This window comes from Helianthus annuus, chromosome 15 (genome assembly GCF_002127325.2).
Source record: "Helianthus annuus cultivar XRQ/B chromosome 15, HanXRQr2.0-SUNRISE, whole genome shotgun sequence".
Lineage (NCBI taxonomy): Eukaryota > Viridiplantae > Streptophyta > Magnoliopsida > Asterales > Asteraceae > Helianthus > Helianthus annuus.
Window position 1 is genome coordinate 75,929,902 of NC_035447.2, and position 24,641 is coordinate 75,954,542.

Consider the following 24,641-nt stretch of genomic DNA (forward strand, 5'->3'; position numbering starts at 1 on the left):
TAAGACACGATATCCGGCCGGTTAACACACCAACTAACATAAAACTTCAAGCAGTCCGATAATCAATTTATCAAGCAATTCGATATCAAGCACTAACCGATAAAAGGGAAACAAGGATGATCCGATCAAGAAGGCGGTCTCCGGTTGCTTTGCCGTCCGGTTTGAACGAAAGAGCGAGAGAGGGAGAGATGGCCGTCTAGGGTTTGTAAAAAAAATGACTGCCAACTACATGCATTCACGTCTAAATACTTATCACAGTTATGGGCCAAGCCCATAGAAAGACTGGGCCGAAAGATGTCGAAGGATTCCTTCATGGCCCGAATGATATGTTTCGAGACTTATCAATCCGAAGGATGATCTTCTGGATCGAAGGATGTGTTTCGTCATCCTTCGATTCATGCACCATGTTTCGTGGACATCCTTCGAAGGTTGCTTGTGTAATGTAATGTGTTTCATGCTAACTAGTTTACAAGTTTCACAATGTAGCAAACAACTATGCACGATCAAACAATCAAAACGTATATATATTTTCATTAACACACAACTCGTATAATTCAAGTCCACAATCCAACAACTAAGCAGTCAAAGTCAAAGTCAACGCGCATTAAATGCGAAAGTGAAAGTCAAAAACTCGAGTTGTCACAGAAGAGATGTGATTTGATATCGGTTGTCATGTTTTTGTACAGTTTGTTTTCAGTTTTCGTTAATGTGTTTGCATTTTAGGGGGAGTAGAAAATTTTCAGAAAATCCAAAAACATTAGAAAATTGAAAAAGACAAAAACATGATAAAATCCAAAAATGAGTATTGTTGTAAAAAGAGGAAATGATAGTACATCAGTGGACTGTCACAACATGCTAAAGATTTGGAAAGTTAAAATGTGATAAATAATCTCACTACGGATATGCAAGTAGGTTTTTGCACATTTAGTAGCTTCCGACGAGATATAAACCTAAAATACTCAAACTTGCTTATTTTGTGGGTAACAACTTCTTGGATATATAGGTAACCCCTGAAATCTTGTTTGAAAGGTCCCTTATTCTGAGATACTAGGTCTTTATACTCAGTGATATCTGGGGTATTATCCCGGGACTTCTGCTGTATGGAAATACTGACCTAGTCCCCGGATAATGCTTTCCGCAAATGCTTGAAACATAGCATCGCCCTCAGCAAGCTGATGAAACAATAAAATTGATAGTCGCTGCTGTTGAAATCAAAAAGATCCTCTAAAGGGGACACACCGAAAAGTCGAAGCCGTCATCTCTCTGCGTATACAGAAGTATCGACCTGAGCTCTCACGGCCCTCGCATTTAACCCCTGAACAGATATCATCTGTGGTATACTCACCTGTAAGACTGAATATTGGGATCTGGATACGGGAGTATATTCAAGTAGTGGGACACACGAATAAGTTTAAGTTCTTAAAACATTAACATCGTATCTCGGATCTATTGAACTTTGTGTGAAAATTTAAGTGGACAAATATACTGACAATCTAGGTGAATTGTTTAAAACTTAAAATGAAATGAAGCTTAACGGTGTTGGTGATTTGTCTCAAAAACTGATATGATCTTCTTACACGAACTCACAAAAATATTGTTTGTAAATATTTCTTTACTGCATTACATGTTTCTTTATTCCAAAATCCAAAAAGATTTTCAGTGTGTTTTAGCATAAAGTTTCAGAAAAGTCAAAAAGATTTTTGACGACTGATATTGAAAAGCAGATTTTCAAAATTCTAAGTGCTAAACATGATGAACAGACGGCTTGGGAAAGTGTGTTGTTTTGATGAGAAAAATGTTACAATTCCAAGTGGTACATCATTATCTGATTGATTGGTGTGTTTGTGATAGTTTATATGCTTAAACGTTTTTCATAAAACTTATGTTTGTGGTAGAGTTTTTGTGCAGAAAAAAACAATATTTGAGGGGGAGTGCATGTTGGAGATGAGGAACTTAAAAGATGTCAACATCCAAGAAAAGAAGTTTGTTGGTGATAAAAGAGAAGATAGAGAGAAAGAAAAGCCCAGAGACTGATCAAGACTGAAGATGGGAAGACGCAGCATGGTCGTGACTTGATGAACGACTCCATCAACATCTGAGGGGGAGTCTGTTGGTGCACTACATCTGTTGACTTCGTCTTGGATCAAGTCAGACATTGCATTGTATAGATTAGGGCTCAATATACGAGAAAACTAAAGATTGTATGTGTGTATTAGGAAGGGTTCACTTAAAGGGACATTAGGAAGGTTTTGCTTCATTGTCATTGTAGAGGTTCCGCTTATGTGTCATGTACACATAAGCGAAACCACATGCACTATAAATAGGAAACCCTATAAGCGAAACCATTAACATTCTTGACGAATTCCATACCGAGGTGCTGCCGGTGTGAAGAACTGCGTGTATTTGCTTACAATCAATACAATTAGCAGCTTTAGTAAAGATACAGTTGTTTCTATCCGTGTTTCTTGTAATTCAGCACCTGAAACATAGAAGAAAGCCTCTAAACGACTCGTTTGGGTCAAGACACGATCCTACAGCGACTCGAGACCTGGACCAAGCAACCCAAAACAGACTGCAGGGAGTCGAGACCATCAAGGTCTCGACTCGAGATCACATAGTCTCGGCTCGAGACCAGCCATTTACAACTCTAGATCTCTTGGATGTGACTCGAGACCGCATGTTCTCGAGTCAAGACCGCCTGGTCCCGACTGGGCTGCTTGTCTCCGTTATTGGGCCGAATTGTATGGACTGTTCATGCTTGCTACTGTTTAACTGGACTATGTGTTACTATTAATTGATTAGGTGGTAGGACTGGCCTAATAACCGTATATGTTATGTGTACTGTGTGATAGATACGTGTAGAATATACGTGACATCTCTGTACCCAAACCTGACCTATACTGGTAACCATGCTAGGACGTGGTGACCAGCGTGCTTGACAAGTAACCTAATCTGCCGAGCAACCCAAGGTGCGTTCACACACTAAAAGCATGCGTCCCAGGGAGGGACACGGACAAACTGCCAACTTTGGGAAAAACACTTTCGAACTGTTATTTCCGGGGGAAATACGAATGGGTACTTTTAAATTACTATCTCCAGGGGAGATACGTTTGGATATTAATTATACATCACAACTAGCAAAACTAAACGAAACTCTATCACATTAAGTCCCTACTTACAGTACCGATTAATCACCGGGGGCAACGGGTTATTAGTTGATAGCGCTATTAGGTTTGACAACCTCACACCGTGACCGGGGGGATCGGGCGTGAACTAGTAGACCTTGCATCTTGGTCAATGATGATAGACATTGACTCAGGGCACAACAACTTTCCGTCAACAGTTTCGGTATCTACAGTTTAGTGAGCTTATAGATGGGGTAGCTCCCCATAACGTGATTATAAATGCTTTATCTAAACAACTTACGTTTTCCAAAACTAAAACTTGACACCTCGTGGACTCGCCAACATTATGTTGATACCCTACTGCATGCTTTGCAGGTACCCAGTGACTCAGGAGCTTGCAGCTTGTCGATGTGTAGTGGTCGTCTAACCCATGTGTTGGGTTCTAAACTAACTTGAACTATGAACTTTGTTTTAAACTATTTTGTCTATGCTTCCGCTACTTACCTAAACTACTAATTGAATCTAAAACTTTTGAACTTTGGTTGGTGAATACCACTTATGTTATTAATTAAATTGCTCAGTATAATTGGTGGCTGGTTCCTGGTCAGTCAGGCCCCCAGGCGGTGGCACTCCGCATGTGGATTTTGGGGGTGTGACAGATTGGTATCAGAGCCATTGGTTATAGTGAACTTGGTTTTAAAAAGGGGAAATCTTTTTGAGAAAAACCAGACTATAACCCGTGACTCGTGACGACACTACACTCCAAGTGCAAGACTCAACACATTAGACCTTATAGCTCGGACTAGTGTTTACTTGCTTGCTTGCTTTATGCTTTCTGTTCTGCTATACGTACTAGTGTGCCTAGTTAGATAGATACACCTCCCTCTTCTATCTCATTCTCGCTACATTACGACATCACACTCATACTATGTTTTCTGATTATGAAGACAATGAGTGGACGTGGAAGAGGAAACATTAACATGACTCAGGCTCAATTCACTAACCTGCTTAACACAGTGGCTGCAGCTTTCGCAGCTCACCCTGGAGGTAAACTCGTTATTTTAGGATGTTTAGATCCTACCGCCACATCGTCTTTTCACCCCTAAACCTATTCGCTTCGCTTCTCACAACAGGTCAGCATGCGCCTGCGCAACCACATGTTTTTACTTTCAAAACCTTCATGGATTGCAAGCCTCTCCCTTTCAATGGCACTGAGGGTGCCATAGGTCTCCTACACTGGATTGAGAAAGTCGAAGCCATCTTTGCTGTCTGTGATTGTCCCCCTGCGAATTGGGTGAAGTTTGCTACTGGTACGCTTGAAGGAAACGCGCTTTCCTGGTGGAAGGCATAAATTCAGATGTTTGGTTTGGAAACTGCTAATGCTACCGCGTGGGAAGATTTCAAGGACATGATTAAGGAAGAGTATTGTCACAGGGATGACATTCACAAGCTCGAAAACGAGTACCTTGAGCTCAAGATGGTTGGATCAGAGATCGAGACATACACCAAACAGTCCAACGACTATGCTGCTCTTTGCCCAAACATGTCTCGACCTATGTATCGAAGGATCGAATTGTACATCAAGGGTTTGGCCCCAGAAATCCGAAGCCATGTGACCGCAGCCAACCTCAATACCATTCAGCCAGTCGTTCGTCTTGCTCACAAACTTAATGATCAGGCTGTGGAACAGGGCAAGTTGCCCAAAAGGATCAGTACTACTGCTGGAACTTCTAGTGACAACAAGCGTAAGTGGGAAGGAAATCAAAGCAAGGATGCTAACCCCACTCAGGCCCCAACCCAGCAAAGGAAAACTGAAAACAACAAGGGCCCTCAACAACAAGGTGGCAATCGCGGAAACCACCCCAAGTGAAACAAGTGCAACCGACACCACAGCGGGCCTTGTGGGAAAGGTCAGTGTCAGCGATGTAACAAGATGGGGCATGAGGCTAAGGACTGCAGGAGTCCACGCCCCGCAGGGCAGAGCCAACAACAGCAACAACCACATCATGGGAATGTCAAGGGATGTTTCCAGTGTGGAGCTGAGGGACACATTAAGAGGAATTGCCCTGAGCTGAAACAGAACCGCAACAACAATCAGGGAGCTGGAAACAACGATCAAAACAACAACAATGCCGGGAATGGTGCAAGAGGAAGGGCTTTTGTGATTGGAGCTGGAGAAGCAAGGAATGACCCCAACGTCGTGGTGGGTAAGTTCCTACTCGATAATCGTTATGTTTCCATATTATTTGATTCTGGAGCCGATGCTAGTTATGTATCCCTACGTATTAGTAAAAAGCTTAAGCACCCGCCTACGTTACTAAGTTCTAAACATATCGTCGAGTTAGCTAATGGTAGAAACATCGAGGCCTCACACGTTATCAGCAACTGCAAACTAGTACTGTCTGGTAAGACCTATAGCATCGATCTTTTCCCTATCGTTCTTGGAAGCTTCGACGTCGTCATCGGTATGGATTGGTTATCCAAACATCGCGCTGAAATCCTCTGTCAAGAGAAAATGGTTCGCATCCCCCGCCGTTCTGGCAAACCCCTCATCGTACAAGGTGACAAAGGCGGAGAAGTCACAGGCATCATCTCGTTCTTAAAAGCCCAGAAGTGTTTACGAAAGGGGCACACCGCTATCTTAGCACTTGTCACCAACAGAAAGGAAAAGGAAAAGAGGATTGAAGATTTTCCAGTGGTACGCGACTACCCCGAGGTATTTCCCAAAGAATTGCCTGGACTAGCTGCGTCTTTTTCGACTAGTGAGTTGTTGCCTAGCCTTGGTCACTGAACTTCCTCCCCACCATCAGGTCGAATTCCAAATCGAGTTAGCTCCGATTCTTGATGGTAACCTTGTTTTGCTCACTATAGCTCGTGCGCCTTATCGACTAGCCCCCGCAAAACTAAAGGAACTCTCTACGCAACTACAGGAACTATTGGATAAGGGATTTATCCGTCCTAGTTCGTCACCCTGGGGAGCAGCAGTGCTCTTTGTTAAGAAGAAGGATGGCACATTCCGAATGTGCATCGACTATCGTGAGCTAAACAAGGTTACCATCAAGAATCGCTACCCTCTCCCATGTATCGACGATCTATTCGATCAGTTGCAAGGATCGAGCTACTACTCTAAGATTGACCTACGATAAGGCTATCATCAGCTAAGTGTCCGTAATGAAGACATCCCCAAAACTGCGTTCAGAACTCGTTATGGGTATTACGAGTTCCTTGTCATGCCCTTTGGAATGACTAACGCGCCTGCGGTTTTCGTGGACCTCATAAACCGAGTGTGCAAGCCTTACCTCGAAAAATTCGTAATTGTGTTTATCGACGACATCCTGATCTACTCGAAAAGTCAAGAGGAGCATGAACAGCACCTACGCCTTATTCTCGAACTCCTTCGCAATGAACAACTGTACGCCAAGTTCTCGAAATGTGACTTCTGGCTTCGAGAAGTCCATTTCCTTGGGCACGTGGTCAACAAGGACGGAATTCACGTCGACCCAGCTAAGATCGACTCTGTAAAGAACTGGCCTACACCTAAAACTCCGATCGAAGTTCGCCAATTCTTGGGATTGGCAGGATACTATCGTAGATTTATCAAGGGATTTTCGAAGACTACTCAGCCCCTCACGACTCTCACCCAGAAGGGTATTGCTTACAAATGGAATGAAGCTCAGGAATCCGCATTTCAGAAGCTAAAGGATAACCTCTGTAGTGCTCCTATTCTCTTGTTACCTGAAGGTACCGACGAATTTGTGGTTTACTACGATGCGTCTATTCATGGGCTCGGTTGCGTGTTAATGCAACACGAGAAAGTTATTGCTTACGCTTCTCGACAACTTAAAACTCACGAAAGGAACTACACTACGCACGACTTGGAACTGGGAGCAGTGTTTTTGCTCTTAAGATATGGAGACATTACCTGTACGGTACCAAATGCACCATTTACACCGATCACAGGAGTCTCGAGCATATCTTCAAGCAAAAGGAATTAAACATGCGACAACGTCGATGGGTCGAACTCTTGAATGATTATGAATGCGCAATCAAGTACCATCCGGGCAAGGCCAATGTCGTGGCAGACGCCCTCAGCCGAAAAGACACTACACCCAAGCGCGTGCGAGCGCTACAACTTACTATCCAGTCTAACCTTACTACTCAGATTCGAAATGCTCAGGTTGAAGCACTGAAACCAGAGAACATTAGGGCTGAGTCCCTGCGAGGATCGAGGCAGCGATTAGAACAAAAAGAAGATGGCGCTTACTATGTGGTAGGGCGCATTTGGGTTCCACTCTATGGAGATCTACGTGAACTTGTGATGGACGAAGCCCATAAGTCCCGTTACTCAGTACATCCTGGTTCGGATAAGATGTACCACGACTTAAGGACTACATATTGGTGGTCAAGACTGAGTATCAGAAACCAGCAGGCCTACTCCAACAACCAGAGATCCCGAAATGGAAATGGGAGCAAATCTCCATGGACTTCGCTACTGGCCTACCTAGATCTCAGCGCGGAAACGACACTATTTGGGTGATAGTAGATCGATTGACCAAGTCTGCACACTTTTTGGCTATTAAAGAAACAGACAAGTTTTCTACCTTGGCAGACGTTTACTTAAAGGAAGTGGTTTCGAGGCACGGGGTGCCAATCTTCATTATTTCCGATCGAGACGCCTGTTTTACTTCTGAGTTGTGGCAAGCTATGCACAAATCCTTTGGCTCACGTTTGGACATGAGCACCGCTTATCATCTACAAACGGATGGGCAGTCTGAACGCACCATCCAAACCCTGGAAGACATGCTCAGAGCATGTGTGATCGATTTCGGCAAGAATTGGGAGAAGCATCTACCGCTAGTGGAATTCTCGTATAATAACAGCTACCACACCAACATTCAGGCAGCACCCTTCGAGGCATTGTACGGTCGTAAATGCTGATCACCTCTTTGCTGGGCGGAAGTTGGTGACAGCCAAATCACAGGCCCAGAACTGGTGGTAGACACAACGGAAAGGATTGCCCAGATCAGACAACGCATGGCGGCAGCTCGTGACCGTCAAAAAAGCTACGCTGATAAGCGTAGGAAACCGCTAGAATTCTAGGTCGAGGACCGGGTTCTACTCAAAGTCTCACCCTGGAAGGGTGTGGTTCGTTTTGGTAAACGGGGCAAGCTGAATCCGCGATATGTTGGACCATTCGAAATTACCGAGAGGATCGGTAAGGTTGCTTATAGGCTGAACCTGCCAGAAAAGCTGAGTGCGGTGCACAACGTCTTCCACGTGTCTAATCTGAATAAGTGTCTGTCAGATGAAACACTCATAATTCCCTTCAAGGAACTCACTATTGACGAACAACTACACTTTACTGAGGAACCGATTGAGATCACGGATCGAGAGATCAAAACCCTCAAACGTAGCCAGATACCTCTCGTGCGAGTTCGTTGGAACTCGCGATGTGGCCCAGAGTTTACCTGGGAGCGGGAAGACCAGATGAAGTGCAAGTATCCCCGGTTGTTCCCAAATGAAACCCCCAGCACTGAAGCTACAACCGAATTTCAGGACGAAATTCCAAACTAACGGGGGGATGATGTGACACCCCGTTGAAACACTCTCACTCATACTATCTTGACAGTGGCTGCCTTAACTTTCGGGACGAAAGTTCTTAAAATTTGGGGATAATGTGACACTCTAGGTTTTCCCGAATAACCCTCTTGTATTAACAGTTTGTACGTATGAATTATTAAATGAAAGATGTGAATTATCTTGATGTGCTATGTGTTGATAACGTGTATGTAATATATATATATATATATGTGTGTGTGTGCATAAGAACTAGTGAACCGAGACCACGACTCGAGACCACTCGGTCTCGAGTGAACCGTAAATAATTGGGCCGGTTGGGCCGCAAACCCTTTGGGCCCACTCGAAACCCTTGTAGGGTGCACCACCCAAACCAAGTATAAAAACCCATCATCCACCTTTTCCCTTACACTCTCACATATCATCCTACACACACTCTCTCCCTCACTAAAACCCTAGAACCGCAAAACCTCCTCTCCTTTCTCTCGGACCAAACTGGTGACAACAAGGACCCTCGGTTTAAGCTCGGGATCATCATTCGGAAGCTCACTCATCGACCCTTCATACCCTCACACTTCGAGTCTCTACCGGTTAGTGTTCTAATGTGTACTAGGTGTTATATGTGTACTAGATGTCATGTGTGCTTGATGGATGAAATATATGCTTAGCCTCTTTTGCATGATCTTGATTGATTTAGTGAGTAAAAATGATGAAATACATGAAGATTGTTGTTTATCTATGATATAGATGCTTGATTTCTAGATAAAGTTATGGTTAGGAAGAATAGAGTGATTTGTTAATTATCATGCTAACTTGACATATGAATAAGTAGAAAAATGTTTTGAATGCGGTGCTATCATGTTCTCGGTTGTGTGCGTGAATGATGATGATTGATAGTACATTAAACTAGGTGTATTATGCTAGCATAAATCGGTTTAGATGAACATGTTTGTTTAGGATGAAAACCCTAATGATGAACTAGATGAATATGTGTTGAATATGATATGAAGATTTGAATTTGTGTGTTTTGACCCGTTTTGAATGTAGTTTAGACAAGAAAACACGTTTGTGCATTTTCATTGGATAGTACATGGGAGCATGACATTGGAATTCTATTGGATAGTACGACTTGTGCAGACATGCAGGAAACAGCAGGTGGTGGAGTCGAAACCCTTGGTCTCGACTCGAGACCATTGAGTTACAACTCGAGACCGCAGTGATTGCAACTCGAGACCTGGACCAAGCAACCCAAAATAGACTGCAGGGACTCGAGACCATCAAGGTCTCGACTCGAGATCACATAGTCTCGGCTCGAGACGGGACTCGAGACCTCTGAGGTTGCGACTCATGCCTGCACCAGTCGAGACCAGCCATTTACAACTCGAGATCTCCTGTATGCGACTCGAGACCGCATGTTCTCGAGTCAAGACTGCCTGGTCCCGACTGGGCTGCTTGTCTCCGTTATTGGGCCGAATTGTATGGACTGTTCATGCTTGCTACTGTTTAACTGGACTATGTGTTACTATTAACTGATCAGGTGGTAGGACTGACCTAATAACCGTATATGTTATGTGTACTTTGTGATAGATACGTGTAGAATATACGTGACATCTCTGTACCCAAACCTGACCTATACTGGTAACCATGCTAGGACGTGGTGACCAGCGTGCTTGACAAGTAACCTAATCTGCCGAGCAACCCAAGGTGAGTTCACACACTAAAAGCATGCGTCCCAGGGAGGGACACGGACAAACTGCCAACTTTGGGAAAAACACTTTCGAACTGTTATTTCCGGGGGAAATACGAATGGGTACTTTTAAATTACTATCTCCGGGGGAGATACGTTTGGATATTAATTCTAAATCACAACTAGCAAAACTAAACGAAACTCTATCACATTAAGTCCCTGCTTACAATACCGATTAATCGCCGGGGGCGAACGGGTTATTAGTTAATAGCGCTATTAGGTTTGACAACCTCACACCGTGACCGGGGGGATCGGGCGTGAACTAGTAGACCTTGCATCTTGGTCAATGATGATAGACATTGACTCGGGGCACAACAACTTTCCGTCAACAGTTTCGGTATCTACAGTTTAGTGAGCTTACAGATGGGGTAGCTCCCCATAACGTGATTATAAATGCTTTATCTAAAAAACTTATGTTTTCGAAAACTAAAACTTTACACCTCGTGGACTCGCCAACATTATGTTGATACCCTACTGCATGCTTTGCAGGTACCTAGTGACTCAGGTGCTTGCAGCTTGTGGATGTGTAGTGGTCGTCTAACCCATGTGTTGGGTTCTAAACTAACTTGAACTTTGAACTTTCTTTTAAACTATTTTGTCTATGCTTCCGCTACTTACCTAAACTACTAATTGAATCTAAAACTTTTGAACTTTGGTTGGTGAATACCACTTATGTTATTAATTAAATTGCTCAGTATAATTGGTGGCTGGATCCTGGTCAGTCAGGCCCCCAGTCGGTGGCACTCCGCATGTGGATTTTGGGGGTGTGACAATTTAAAATCACAAACTTTTTGTACCAAAACACCTTATTTCATGTTGATGCATATAGATGCACATGTACATTTCTAATATTGGTAATATAAAAAGCAGTGTATTACGTATGGTAGTGTAATGAAAGTGCATTTTCCTACGACTGGTAATATATTATGGAATTTGTCCAAGAAATGATACATATGCACATGTGCATCCATAATTGTTACTCGAAAAAAAAAACGTTTTTTATGTAACAAAATATAGCGATTTTTATTAGAAAAATATTAAAAAAAATTGTGGGTTTTTTGGATTTTTTTAGGTATTTGTTTGTGTTCACATTGGTTCTCGCGTTTCTCGCAATAAGGGTGGTTTTCAAATGAACCTTACCATATATATATATATATATATATATATATATATATATAGAGAGAGAGAGAGAGAGAGAGAGAGAGAGAGAGTAGGAGTTGGCTACAAAGCCTACTTTTCCTACAAAGTGTAGGAAGCAATCTTCTTGTGACATGTGGCATCTAGTGTTATTTTACTAAAGGGCAATAAGGTAATTGAATAATTACAACAATTTATGGAAGATTTTATATTATAACAATAAAAGGCTATTTTTATGGAAACTTATGTTTATTAACTATTCAAAATTGGCAGTTACATCCTTCACATCGACGATTAATTCATCCGATGTTCGAAACATAAATCAAATTCATCATTTCTTAACATTGTGTTTTATTAGTTTACGGTTTCTTCACACCGTGTTATATCAATTTTCACAATTAAACACCTCCCGAGGGGCGTTCCATGATTGACTGAAAACGGGAAAATATTGTATGATACCCCTCATATATTTCAAAACATAAAACACATTCATTATTTCTTGACGTTATGTTTTATCAGTTTCTGATTTCTTCACACTGTGTTATACCAGTTTTCACAATTAAACACATCCCTCACTCATAAAACACAATAGTGTCTGAAATGCACAAATATAAAACAAGCAGACACTATATAAAACACACTAGTGTCTGAATTACTTGAATCGTAATTTTTTTAGATATGTAGCAATATGGTACTCATATTAAAGATAAAAAACGCTCATTATTATGGTATAATTTAAAAAAAATAAATGATGTATAAAAAAGTTATTGGCGTTTTAAAAAGATGGGGGAAGTTGCATGTGACTTGCATGTGATTCCTAAATTTAAAGCATACAAAATTTACTTTTATACCCTTAATTCAATAAATCAATCAATTTAATTAAAACAAATATTACAATTTTTCCAATCATTTAATCTCATCCATCAATTACCTAATCTAATGGTCATAACCACTTCTTACACTTTTTAGACAAAATTCACTTTGTAGAGGAACCCCAACCTCTATGATAATCAATATAGAACACACTAATATTAGTCATTAGATAATCAAAGCCTTATCATCCAAAAGACAACATAAAACCCACAAATATGGTGTTTTGGTAATCTTCACTTTGTTATTTGTGAGTTTTGAATGTGTTTTATGGTTGACATAATGGTGTTGTATGACCTTTTACACTTTGTAGGAAAAATGGACTTTGTAGCGAACTCCCACCCTATATATATATATATATATATATATATATATATATATATATATATATATATATATATATATATATATATATATATATATATGTTGGTGCATCCGTCTGTCGTCTTCGTCTTCTATCGAGTCTTATATAGAATGTATTAGATCAGGGCACGTAAAACGAATTAGTGGGATATTAGGGTGATTCCGCTTGAAATGTCATCTGGACATTTTCAAGCGAAATCACATGGTCCTGATTCTGCTCGAGAGATAGTCAATGATTTCGCTTGAATTGTAATGTTGATTCCGCTTGAAATGTTATGTTCAAGTTCAAGCGGAATCAGAGCCCTATAAATAGGTGCTCCCAAGCGAAATCATAAGGTGGTTCTTCCGGTTTGCAGCGAAGTGCTGCCGAAGTGTCGAATAGCTGTAAACGTCATTATTATCAATCAAACGATAGTCTAAAGTGTATTGCTTGCTGAATTGGACTCAGTTTCTTAGTTTCCGCCTCTGAAACTGAGATAAACTCTTCTGATAGACTCGTTCAGGTCCGAAAACGATCCTACAAGTGGTATCAGAGCTCAGGAAGAAGAGTTCTTACCAATTCAGCTGCGAATTCTGTTTCTAAAATCAAAATTTTTCATGGATAAAATCGGCTGATTTTTACATATGTTGTGCGCAAACATGTTTTAATGAATCCTTGAAAGTTTCACCTTAAAATTCGATCTAAATCAGGTTAAATTTGTTATTCCGCTTCAAATACAGCGAGTAAAAAATGACGTCAGCAGCATTTCTGGTAGATCCCGCTTGAAATATCAGTTGATTCCGCTCGAACGTGAGGTTCCGCTTGAAAGTTCGGGTTGATTCCACTCGAACTGGTATTCCGCTCGAAAGTTTGTTGTGATTTCGCTCGAATCGGTTATTTCGCTTGAAAGTAGTGCATATTCAAGCGAAATCAGTGATATTACTTGAACTTGTTGATTCCGCTTCAAAAGGGATTATTCTTAAACTAATATTCCGTTTGAACAGTCTGTTTTGAGAAATTTTTGATATCCAAAACATGGACGAGGATTTTTATAACGCATTCGCCACCCCGGTTACCCCGATCACTATTGCACAGAACATGATGTTGGAAAACGAAATTGGGACTATGCAAAAGCCGCCTAAGCTAATGAACATCGAAGAGTATAAGGGTTGGGAAGGTCGTTTCGAGAACTGGGTACAAGCTAATTATCTGGATGCTTGGGAATGTGTAGAAACGAAATATGTGAGACCGTTAAATGATGATGAAGAGGAGATTACTATCAAGGATATGGGTGCGGATGACAAAAAGAAATATAAGAATGAGAAAATGATGCTAAGTCTACTACAACAAGCTGAGAAAGAAGATATCATGGTCTTATTGCAACATAACGGAAGCTCTTATTCAATCTGGAAAGCTTTAAGATCAAAGTTTGTTGGTTGTCAGGAAATGATCAAGAACAAAAAATCGCTTTTGAAGAAAGAATTTGATTTGTTTCGTGGTTTGAAGAATGAGAGCACAAAGCAGATTATAGAAAGATACTGCAACTTGTTGGTTAACATGAGAAGGGTGAGTATCACCAAAGATAATGAAGAGTTGATTGAAAAGTTAGCAGATGCATTGCCACATGAAACTTGGGGCACTATCTGATGATGCTAAGAAACAAGAAAGTATTTAACACGCTAACTTTGAGTAAATTCATTGAAAAGTTGGAAGCTCAAGAAATGGAGCAACGAAAGATTGTTCGAATGAAAGATTTCGATGGTGAACAGGATATCGGGTTGTATTACAAAACAGGGTTGAATGAGAAAACCACAACTTGTCACCAAAAGTTGAAACTGCTTTCAACGTAAAGAATTCATCTGGTAGTTCATCAAAAGGATCAAACAGCAACACAAGTTTCTCATCATTTCCATCATTTGATCCAAATATTTCAGCAACAAATTATGGAAGAAAACTTCAATGCAATATTGTATTAAATATTGAGAATGATCAAGATTATTCAGAAGAAGTTGCTAAGAATCACATGTCTTTGTTGGGAATGGTTTTGGAATCATACAGTAGTTTTGTGGCAGGAAAGATCGGGAATCCAATGCTTACAAAAGAGGATTACGATCAAATAGATGCTGAAGAGATGGAGTTAATGGATATAAAATGGTGTTTGGCTAGTGTGTTGAGGAGAGCTGAGAAATTCAAGCAGATCACAGGACGAAATGATCTTCGTGAGGCTAATATATCTACTTTGGGTTTTGATGAATCTAAAGTCACTTGTTTTCGTTGCAGGGAGAAAGGACACTTCAAGAGGGAGTGCACCAATCGCGAAGCAAGTGGAGCTCAGAATCCTTTCAACAACAACAATGATTATTATCGGAAGGCCATCTACCATCAAGTTGCTCAACAACCAACTCAACAACATCAACATCAAGCACAAACTGCACATGGAAGGAATGTGATTGAAGATTCTTCAAAGAGAGCTTGTATGGTTAATCAAGATGAACAAAAACCATCAACTGGATTCAACTGGGATAAATATGTTTCAGCTGATGGTAAAGCTTTGATAATAAATCAAGATGATGAAAGATTACCCGAAGGTTTTAGCTGGGAAAATTTCACTTGGGATGATTATATTCCTGACCAAGCTCCAGTTCACACAGCTTTTGTTGCCAGAATCAAAGAAGATAGTGATGATGATGGTGCTGAATATTATGCAAAACAAATGGCACAACATTTGAAGATGATGGCAGAAAGTGACAGTGAAGATGAGAAAGCAAAGAAGAAAAAGAAAAAGAAAAAGATAAAGACACCAGTTAGCAGTGACGATGAAACAGTACCGGTGGTAAGAAGGAAAGTGAAAGAAGTTCCAAAGTTCAAGATTAATGAAGATGTTATTGCAAAAGAGATTCCTGCTAATTGTGAAACATGTGAAATCTTGAAGAAGAAAAATAGTGAATTAATCAACAACATGAACAGGTTGAAGGAATCATATGATATGCTCAACAAAGCGATGAATATGTACAATGACACTAGTGAAGAGCAAGCAACTGCAATGAAGACACTTCAGGGAGCGTTCATGATCAAGCAGAAAGTTGTGAACAACTACATTGAGAAGTGTGCTGCTCTAGAACAGAAGCTGGAACTTCAAAGAATTGAAACTGAAAGGGTTAATCGTTTGTTGAAAAGTTACTCATGTACTTCTTATGTCATTGACAGGATCTATCCTACTGTTGAAGGCATGAAGGCATTTGAAGAGGGTGAAGTAACTGAAGAAAAGAATGCTGGAAAAGTTACTGATGAAAAGACTCCTGAAAAGAAGACCAAGAAGAAAGACATAAAGAAAAAGACTGACAAAAAGGATTCTGGTAAGAAACAAAGTGTCAGTTACAACAAGTGTCCACCCCCGCTGGAAAATGTATATTTGCCCAGAAATCCAAATTCTGAAAGAGTCCAAAAAGCAACGAACTTGCAATGGGAGTCAGAGTCCTCAGTCAATTTCCAGAAAGTATTGATGTCACGTTTACATCGTCTGACACTGATCAACAATCTCAATTGATGAAGAAAGTGGTGGATCATGTGTTAGATAATGATGAAACTGAGGAGTCAAAGTCGGAGTCTATGTCGGAGTCAAAGTCCGAGTCCAGCACTCTGGATCAAAATGAAAAACAGGGCAAAAGAGTTTATGATAAAGAATTCATGTTATCAAAATCTAATTTGAATGACGAATCGTTTAAAGTTGCTTATACTTTGAATGATTCTGACAAATTATATTCTGATGAGGAATTTCCAATAAGAGGTGTCAAAACTGAGATGATAAAAAAGGTTTTCAAACTTACAGAAATTAACATTTCTGAAATAAAAGATTTAAATCTTACTGATAAACCTAAAAAACACACCTCAAGAGTTAAGCAAAGAGAAAACAAGAAAAAAGGTTATGGTTCTGGTTCTGGTTTTCAAAAGAAACCTAACCATGGCAATTTCAAAAAGAAAGGTCTTGGTTTTATTCCAACAGAAAAACAGAAAAATGAAAAATATGTTCGTGATTTTAAATCAAAAATGACATTTGTTTCAGGAACATCATCAGAAGAAGAAGAAAAGAAAGCATTTTGGAGACAAACAAATAGAGAGTTTCTTGCAAAGAAGCAAGAAGAAATGGAGAAAGCTAATCAGAGAAAGAAAACTCGAACCTGTTTCAAATGTGGTAGAATTGGACATCTTGCGGTGAACTATTCGTAAGCAATTCAAACCAAACAGGGAGTTTCTAAACTCAAAGAGAAAGTGGTTGAGTTTGAACCAGCAATTGACAGAACAAAATTATTCAAAAATTCAAAGTTTGAAATTGGTGAATGTTCAAACAGGTTTTACAAGAAGAGAGCTAAATCGGACAACCAGAAATGGGTTGTTAAGAAGTCTGGTGAGAGTTCTAGCGATGATTCTGATAAGTCAAAATCAGAGGAGCTATCTTCTGGCGATGAATCTGATTCCACAAAGTCAGATGAGCCACAGGTTGTTTCAAAAGGTGAAGGATCAGTTTCGACTGTGGATGATGAGAATTTTCCACCACTTCGGGCTGAAAATTTTAAGAAGAAAATTGGAAAAGTTGAAATTTCAAACCAATTTTATGATGATAAAAAGGTTTTTGATGTTGAAAAGGCCTTTAACCCCACTGTAAAACAAATTTTTAGAAAAATGATTGACAAAAAGGTCAAAGGGGTTAAAGAGTTCTATGAGAAGAAGAGGAAAGGTAAGAAACCGAGTGATGATGACTCGGTAACACCCAAGGCTGGTCAGGCTTGGGTGGATATATTCTTTGAATAGAAAAACCTGACTTGCCAGAGATCCCAAGTTTGTAATCGCGGATCAGGAATCGGCATCTGTCATAAAATGTTTTTGAAAAGGTTAAGTATGACTTGCCGGAGTTCCCAGGTTGGTAAGAGTGGAACATGAATCGGCATCATTCTTTATATTTGATTGTGTTTTACGTACAAAGTGGTAAATCAGGGACATTAATTTGTACTTGATTTCCTACAAGTGGTTGAAGACAATATGATGAACCACATCCCCGTCCCTACAAGTGATAAAATCAACTAAACTAATTTTCCGGAAAAACCATTTTGATTAAAACAAACTTAATTTTTTTGAAATCATAATGGGAAAATAGTTTGTTGTAAGGGGGAGTTCTGATTGTTTATGCCAAGAGGATGGCGATTTGAGGTGATTTGATATCGGTTGTCAATTTTCTTGTATAGTTTGTTTTCAAATTTCTTTAAATGTGTTTGCATTTTAGAGGGAGTACAAAATTTCAGGAAATCCAAAAACATTAGAAAAATTTGAAAAAGCCAAAAACATGATAAAATAAAAATGAGTTTTGTTGTCAAAAAGAGGAAATGATAGTACATCAGTGGACTATCACAACATGCTAAAGATATGGAATGTTTAAAATGTGATAAACAATCTCACTGTGGATGTGTTAGTAGGTTTTTGCACATTTAGTAGATTGTGACGAGATATAAACTTAAATTTCAAACTTGCTTATCTCGTGGGGAACATTTCTTGGATATATGGGTAACCTCCGAAATATTGTTTGAAAGGTCCCTCTTTCTGAAATATTAGGTCTTTATACTCAGTGATATCTGGGGTATTATCCCGGGACTTCTGCTGAATGGAAATTCTGACCTAGTCCCCGTATAATACTTTCTGCAAATGCTGGAAACATAGCACAGCCCTCAGCAAATTGATGAAACAATAAAATTGATAATCATTGTTGTTGAAGAAAAGATCCTCTAAAGGGGACACACCAAAAGTCGAATCGTCATCTCTCTGCTGAACGGAAGTTTTGACCTGAGCTCTCACGGTTTCGCATCTAACCCCTTTACAGATATCATATGTGGTATACTCACCTGTAAGACTGAATATTGGGATCTGGATACGAGAGTATATTCAAGTAGTGGGACACGCGAATAAGTTTAAGTGCTTAAGACGTTAATATCGTATCTTGGAACAGTTGAACTTTGTGTGAAAATTTAAGTGGACCAGCATACTAACAATCTAGGTGAATTGTTTAGAAGTTAAAATGAAATCAAGCTTAACGGTGTTGGTGATTTGTCTCAAAATCTGATATGATCCTCTTACACAAACTCACAAAAATATTGTTTGTAAATATTTCTTTTCTGCATTCCTTATATTCAAAAATCCCAAAAAGATTTTAGTGTGTTTTAGCATAAATTTTGAAAAAATCCAAAAAGATTTTTGGCAACTGGTGTTGAAAAGCTGATGTTCAAAATTCCAAGTGCTAAACATGACGACAGTTGGTTTGGGAGAGTGTGTTTAAGAGTTTAAATCTTTCAAGTGGTTATCAGAAATTTTTATAGAGAAAAGGTTTTGGCAAGTGGTAAAAACTATATTCCTACAAGTGGCTCATCAGAGACTAAATGTTAGATCATTTTATGATTTCTACAAGTGGTTTATGAGTGAGTTAAAGGTTTATATTAGAAAACTTATGTTTGAGGTAGAGATTGTGCAGATAACCTGAGCTGGAGGAGAGCCAGGTCACGATCTTGGAATGGATTCTGAACCTGTGAAAGCCAGACTGCGATCCCAGCTGATTGAGAGGGGGATTCTGAATGACAAAGAGCCAGGTTCTGATCCTGAGATTGTGTCTGTTGGACCGTTCTATGACCCGAAAAAGTCAGTTAAGGCAGTTCATCTTTGCGTATAAAGGCGGAATCAATGTACACAAAGTAACAACAGCTTTTCCTTTCAATTTCCTTCTTTATTGATGCTTTCTTATTTGATTTTGACAGAGTTTCGTTACCAAGCATATGACTAGATTTCGCTCCAAATTACAAATGAGATCACATGATAGGGTATATATACTAAGCCTGATTTCACTCATATGGCTGCCTTATGAGCGAAATCCCATGTGAACCTATCAGCGAAACCCCCTATGACCTAAAGAGCGAAATCTCCTATCTAAATGTACACATAAGCGAAATTACAACATTAAACCCTATTTTGACTTTCAAGCTCCAATCTAACCTATTTTGACCTAAGACTCAATACAAACGTAGTCAACAGACATTCTGTGCACCAACAGACTCCCCCTTGGATGTTGACGAAGTCTTCGGCTCCGAGTCTTCAGTCTTGGTCTTTTCTCCAACTCTGTCTTCACATCGTAAAAACTCTATCTTCACAGGTTCAGGATCATTTCCTAGCTTCATCTTCAGACTTCCCTTTGACTGTTGATCCAGACTCCCCCTTTCACAGACTCCCCCTCTCAGTATGCTAGAATCTGAGGTCTTGATCTGGTTCAAGCTTTGACAATTAACTTCCGTGGGAATGATGAAGTCCAAAACCTGTGTCTCAAACATCAAACATTACAAACATATCTTTTTCACAAAAACACAATCTATCAGTTCTAGAAATCCACTCAAGTATTCAGGTCCAAGTTAATGACCCTGATTACTCAATTAATCTACCAAGTCCAATTTAATGACATTGGTTGATCTTTTGATAATACAGACTGATTTTGTAAAAACATTTTCAAACATTTTCTGAAAAAATGTAACAAGCATCAAACTAATGAACTTGTTTTAACTTGTTCAGCAATCCAATCTTTATCAAAGTAAGCTCTCCTCATTCTTCAGGTCAGAACTTTTCTTGCATCTGCTTCAATCTTCGAGAATCCAACGATTAACTCTCCACTTTGGTTTGTCAAAAATAAAGCAGAAATAAAATCTTTTTGGATTTTAATAAAGTGTTCCAAACTAAGAAATGAAATACAGAAACTTAAATTGCAGAAATTAAAGAAATTAAACTATTTACAAACTTATTTTTGGCGAGCGTGTCAGGGAATCATATCAGCTTTTCAGACAAATTACTAGCACCGCTAAGCTTCATTTCATACTCAGACTTAAACAATTCACCTCGATTGTCGATATACTGATCCATCTTAAATTCCCACACAGATTTCTATCTATTCAGGATACGATTTAGATGTCTTATGAACTTAGCTCATTCATGTGTCCCACCTCTTGAATATACTCCCGTATCCAGAATCCCAGATATTCAGTCTTACAGGTGAGTAAATGTGAGGGCCGTGAGAGCTCAGGTCGATACTTCCGTATACGCAGAGAGATGACGGCTTCGACTTTCTGGCGTGTCCCCTTTAGAGGATCTTTTAGTTACAACAGCACATGATTAGCATTTTGCAATGTTTCATCGTTTTTTATGCTGAGGGTGGTTGCTATATTTCAAGCAATGCGAGAAAGTATTATTCGGGGACTAGGTCGGAACTTCCATTCAGCAGAAGTCCCGGAATAATACCCCAGATATCACTGAGTATAAAGACCTAGTATCTCAGAATATGGGACCTTTCAAACGAGATTTCAAGGGTTACCTATATATCCAACTAGTGTTCCCCATGAATTTTGCAAGTTTGAAATTTTAGGTTTATATCCCGAATAATCTACTAAATGAGCGAAAACCTATCGACACATCATCAGTAAGATTGTTTAACTCATTTAAATAATTCTTTAGCATACTGTTTTACACAAGCTCTTATTCAGTTTTCTATTGTTTTTGGATTTTGAAATTATATCATGTTTTTGTATTTTTTTCATTTTTTACTGTTTTTGTATTTTCTGAAAAATAAACTATATACATATACTACTACTCCCCCTAAATACCAAAACAAGTAAAAAATCGACAAACCATTGCAAATTGTTTCTCATCTTCATCCGCAACAGTACTCTCGTCAACGCCAATTATGCCATCCGACACCGAAAGAAGCTTCATACCATTCAGTTTTAACAGATATTTAAACCGATTTTTATTAAAAGCTTTGGTATGTAAATCAGCTTTCTGTTCATCAGTGTGGATTTTCTCAATTCGTATCAACTTTTTCTCGAAACAATCGCAAATAAAGTGATGACGAATTTCTATATGTTTAGTTTAAGCGTGATGTACTGGATTCTTTGTTATATTTATTGCGACCTCATTATCAACAAAAAGAGGTGTGTTAAGAAACTGCAAACCGTAGTCGCGCATCTGTTGTTGTATCCACAGGATCTGAGAGCAGCAACTGCTAGCAGAAACGTACTCCGCTTCACATGTAGATAACGCCACAGACGTTTGTTTCTTACACTGCCAGGTAACCAATCTAGGTCCAAAGAACTGGTATCCTGCAGTTGTTGATTTTGAATTGACTTTGCAGCATCCGAAATCCGAATCGGAATACCCTTCGAGCGTAAAGTCGCCTGTTCTAGGATACCACAACCCCAATGTAGGAGTTCCCTTCAGGTAGCGTAATATCCTCTTCACAATAATCATGTGCGAAGCTCTCGGGTTAGATTGATATCTTGCTGCGAGGCACGTTGGGTACATGATATCAGGACGTGAAGCAGTTAGGTACATCAAAGAACCTATCATGGAACGGTAGAATGTTTCATCAGCCCTGTCTTCGGTGAGATCTGGGTGAATCCCATGATTTGTTGCAAGTGGGGTAGCAGCTGGAGTAGAACTTGACATTCCAAATTTCTCTAGAATATCATGCACGTACTTCGTCTGGTGAATGAAGATTCCCTCAGGTAGTTGTTCAACTTGTAGACCCAGAAAGAATTTCATCTCCCCAATTGATGACATTTCGAATTTTTGCTACATCACCTGTTCGAAATCTTTGCATAGATTCTCATTTATCGACCCAAAGATTATATCGTCCACATAAATCTGAACTATCAGAAGATGACCGTCGACCTCTTTAGTGAAGAGAGTGGCATCCACTTTTCCACGTATGAAACTGTTGGCTAGTAGGTGTTGAGACAAAGTCTCGTACCAGGCTCTCGGGGCCTGGTGTAAACCATTCAGCGCTTTGTCCAATAAGTAGACCTTGTTTTTGTGGATTGGGTCAGTAAAGCCCGGCGGCTGACCGACATAAACCTCCTCTTTAACCTTCCCATAAAGAAACGCCGATTTTACATCTAACTGATAAACTTTGAAGTTCTTCCAAGACACAAATGCAAGGAAAATTCTGATTGCCTCTAGTCGTGCCACAGGAGCATAGACTTCAGTAAAATCAATCCCTTCCTGTTGACTAAAGCCCTGAACAACGAGTCGAGCTTTGTTCCTTACAACAACTCCTCTGTCGTCTCTCTTACACTTAAATACCCATTTCGTATTGATTTTCCTTTGACCATCCGGCAAATCCACTAGCTTCCACACTCCCAACTTTTCAAACTGACTTAACTCTTCTTGCATCGCAATGACCCAAGAGTCTTCAGTAAGCGCCTCTTTGTAAGTTCTCGGTTTGATCTGCGAGATAAAACAACTTAATGAAAATTCAGTTTGTAAAGGTGCTACTGTAGAATAAAAACATGTTAAGCCCTGGTCGATTTGACGTCTCGTGCGAACGCCTGATTGCAATTCTCCTATGATCAACTCCTCTGGATGATATGAACGAGTTCGCGGCATTGCTTTGCTTGGAACATCCACATCGCCTTCCAGATTAGTAACATTTTGGTTTGCACCTTGTTCACTCATTTGGTTTATTTGACTTAAATCCTGAATCTGCTCCCCCTCAGAATCTGAATCTCCATGATCAAAGATCGGCATGTTCTCAGATTCTTGATTGTCATTCTAATCCGACTGATTATCTTGAGCAACTTCATCTTGTTGAACATCATCGTGTTCAGCAGCATTACTCGGACCTGCTTCATCGTCATTTGAAGTTTCCCGTGGTCGCCTTGAATATTCAGCTGGGAACCTTTGCTGTGACTCGTATTCGCGCAAAATATCCAATTCATCAAAGAAATCTTCTTCTTCTTGTTCTTCCATCATGTCAAACGATTCCCACAACTTATCATAATGATATCGCCATGAGTCTCCTGGATTTTGTGGCGGCATAGTATAACCTTGACATTCAACATTTGCAGCTTCAATAATCCGTTTCTCACTTGGAACGAAGACACGTCACGTAGGACTTCGGACCAAACTTTCCATAAGGCTCTATAACTGTACAGGGTGACCCGAACGGTTCTAGATACTTCAAATTCGGTTTGCGATTATTGATCAGCTCAAAGCATGTTTTGTTGAACTTCTTGACAGTGAGAACTCTGTTGAGCATATAGCATGCGGCGGAAACAGCTTCAGCCCAAAAATTAATTGGTAACTTTGAATCTGCAAGCATCGTTCTAGCCGTCTCGATTAGTGTCCGGTTTTTGCGTTCTGCGACTCCATTCTGCTGCGGAGTGTACAGAGCACTAGACTCATGCAATATACCTCTTTCATCACAAAATTCTTCCATCTTGCTATTCTTGAATTCAGTACCATTATCACTTCAAATTCTTTTGATACGCCTTTGGTACAGATTCTCAATCTTCTTTAACAACGCCATCAAACTGTCAAACGTTTCGTCTTTCGTCTTCAAGAAAGAAACCCACGAAAATCTGGAATAATCATTAGTAACCACAAGACAATATTTATCTCCCGTAATACTCTTGACATTCACCGGACCAAACAAATCCATGTGAAGTCTCTCCAGGGGTCTTGAGACTGAATTGACTTGCTTTGTAGGGTGTGACTTTTTCTTCTGCTTGCCTTTAACACAGCTAATGCACTCCCCTTCCAGATGAAAACCTTTGACATGAACTCCTGTAACCAAATCATTGTGCACCAAGTGATTCATTTTTCTAAGATGTATATGTCCCATCTTCCGGTGCCACAATCTCGATTCTTTCTCAGTTGCCCTGGACACAAAACAATGAGCCTGACCCGTGGTTGTAGTAGCTACGCTCATATCCAACACGTACAGATCATTAACTCTTGCTGCCCTCATGATAATCCATTCCTCAGGGAT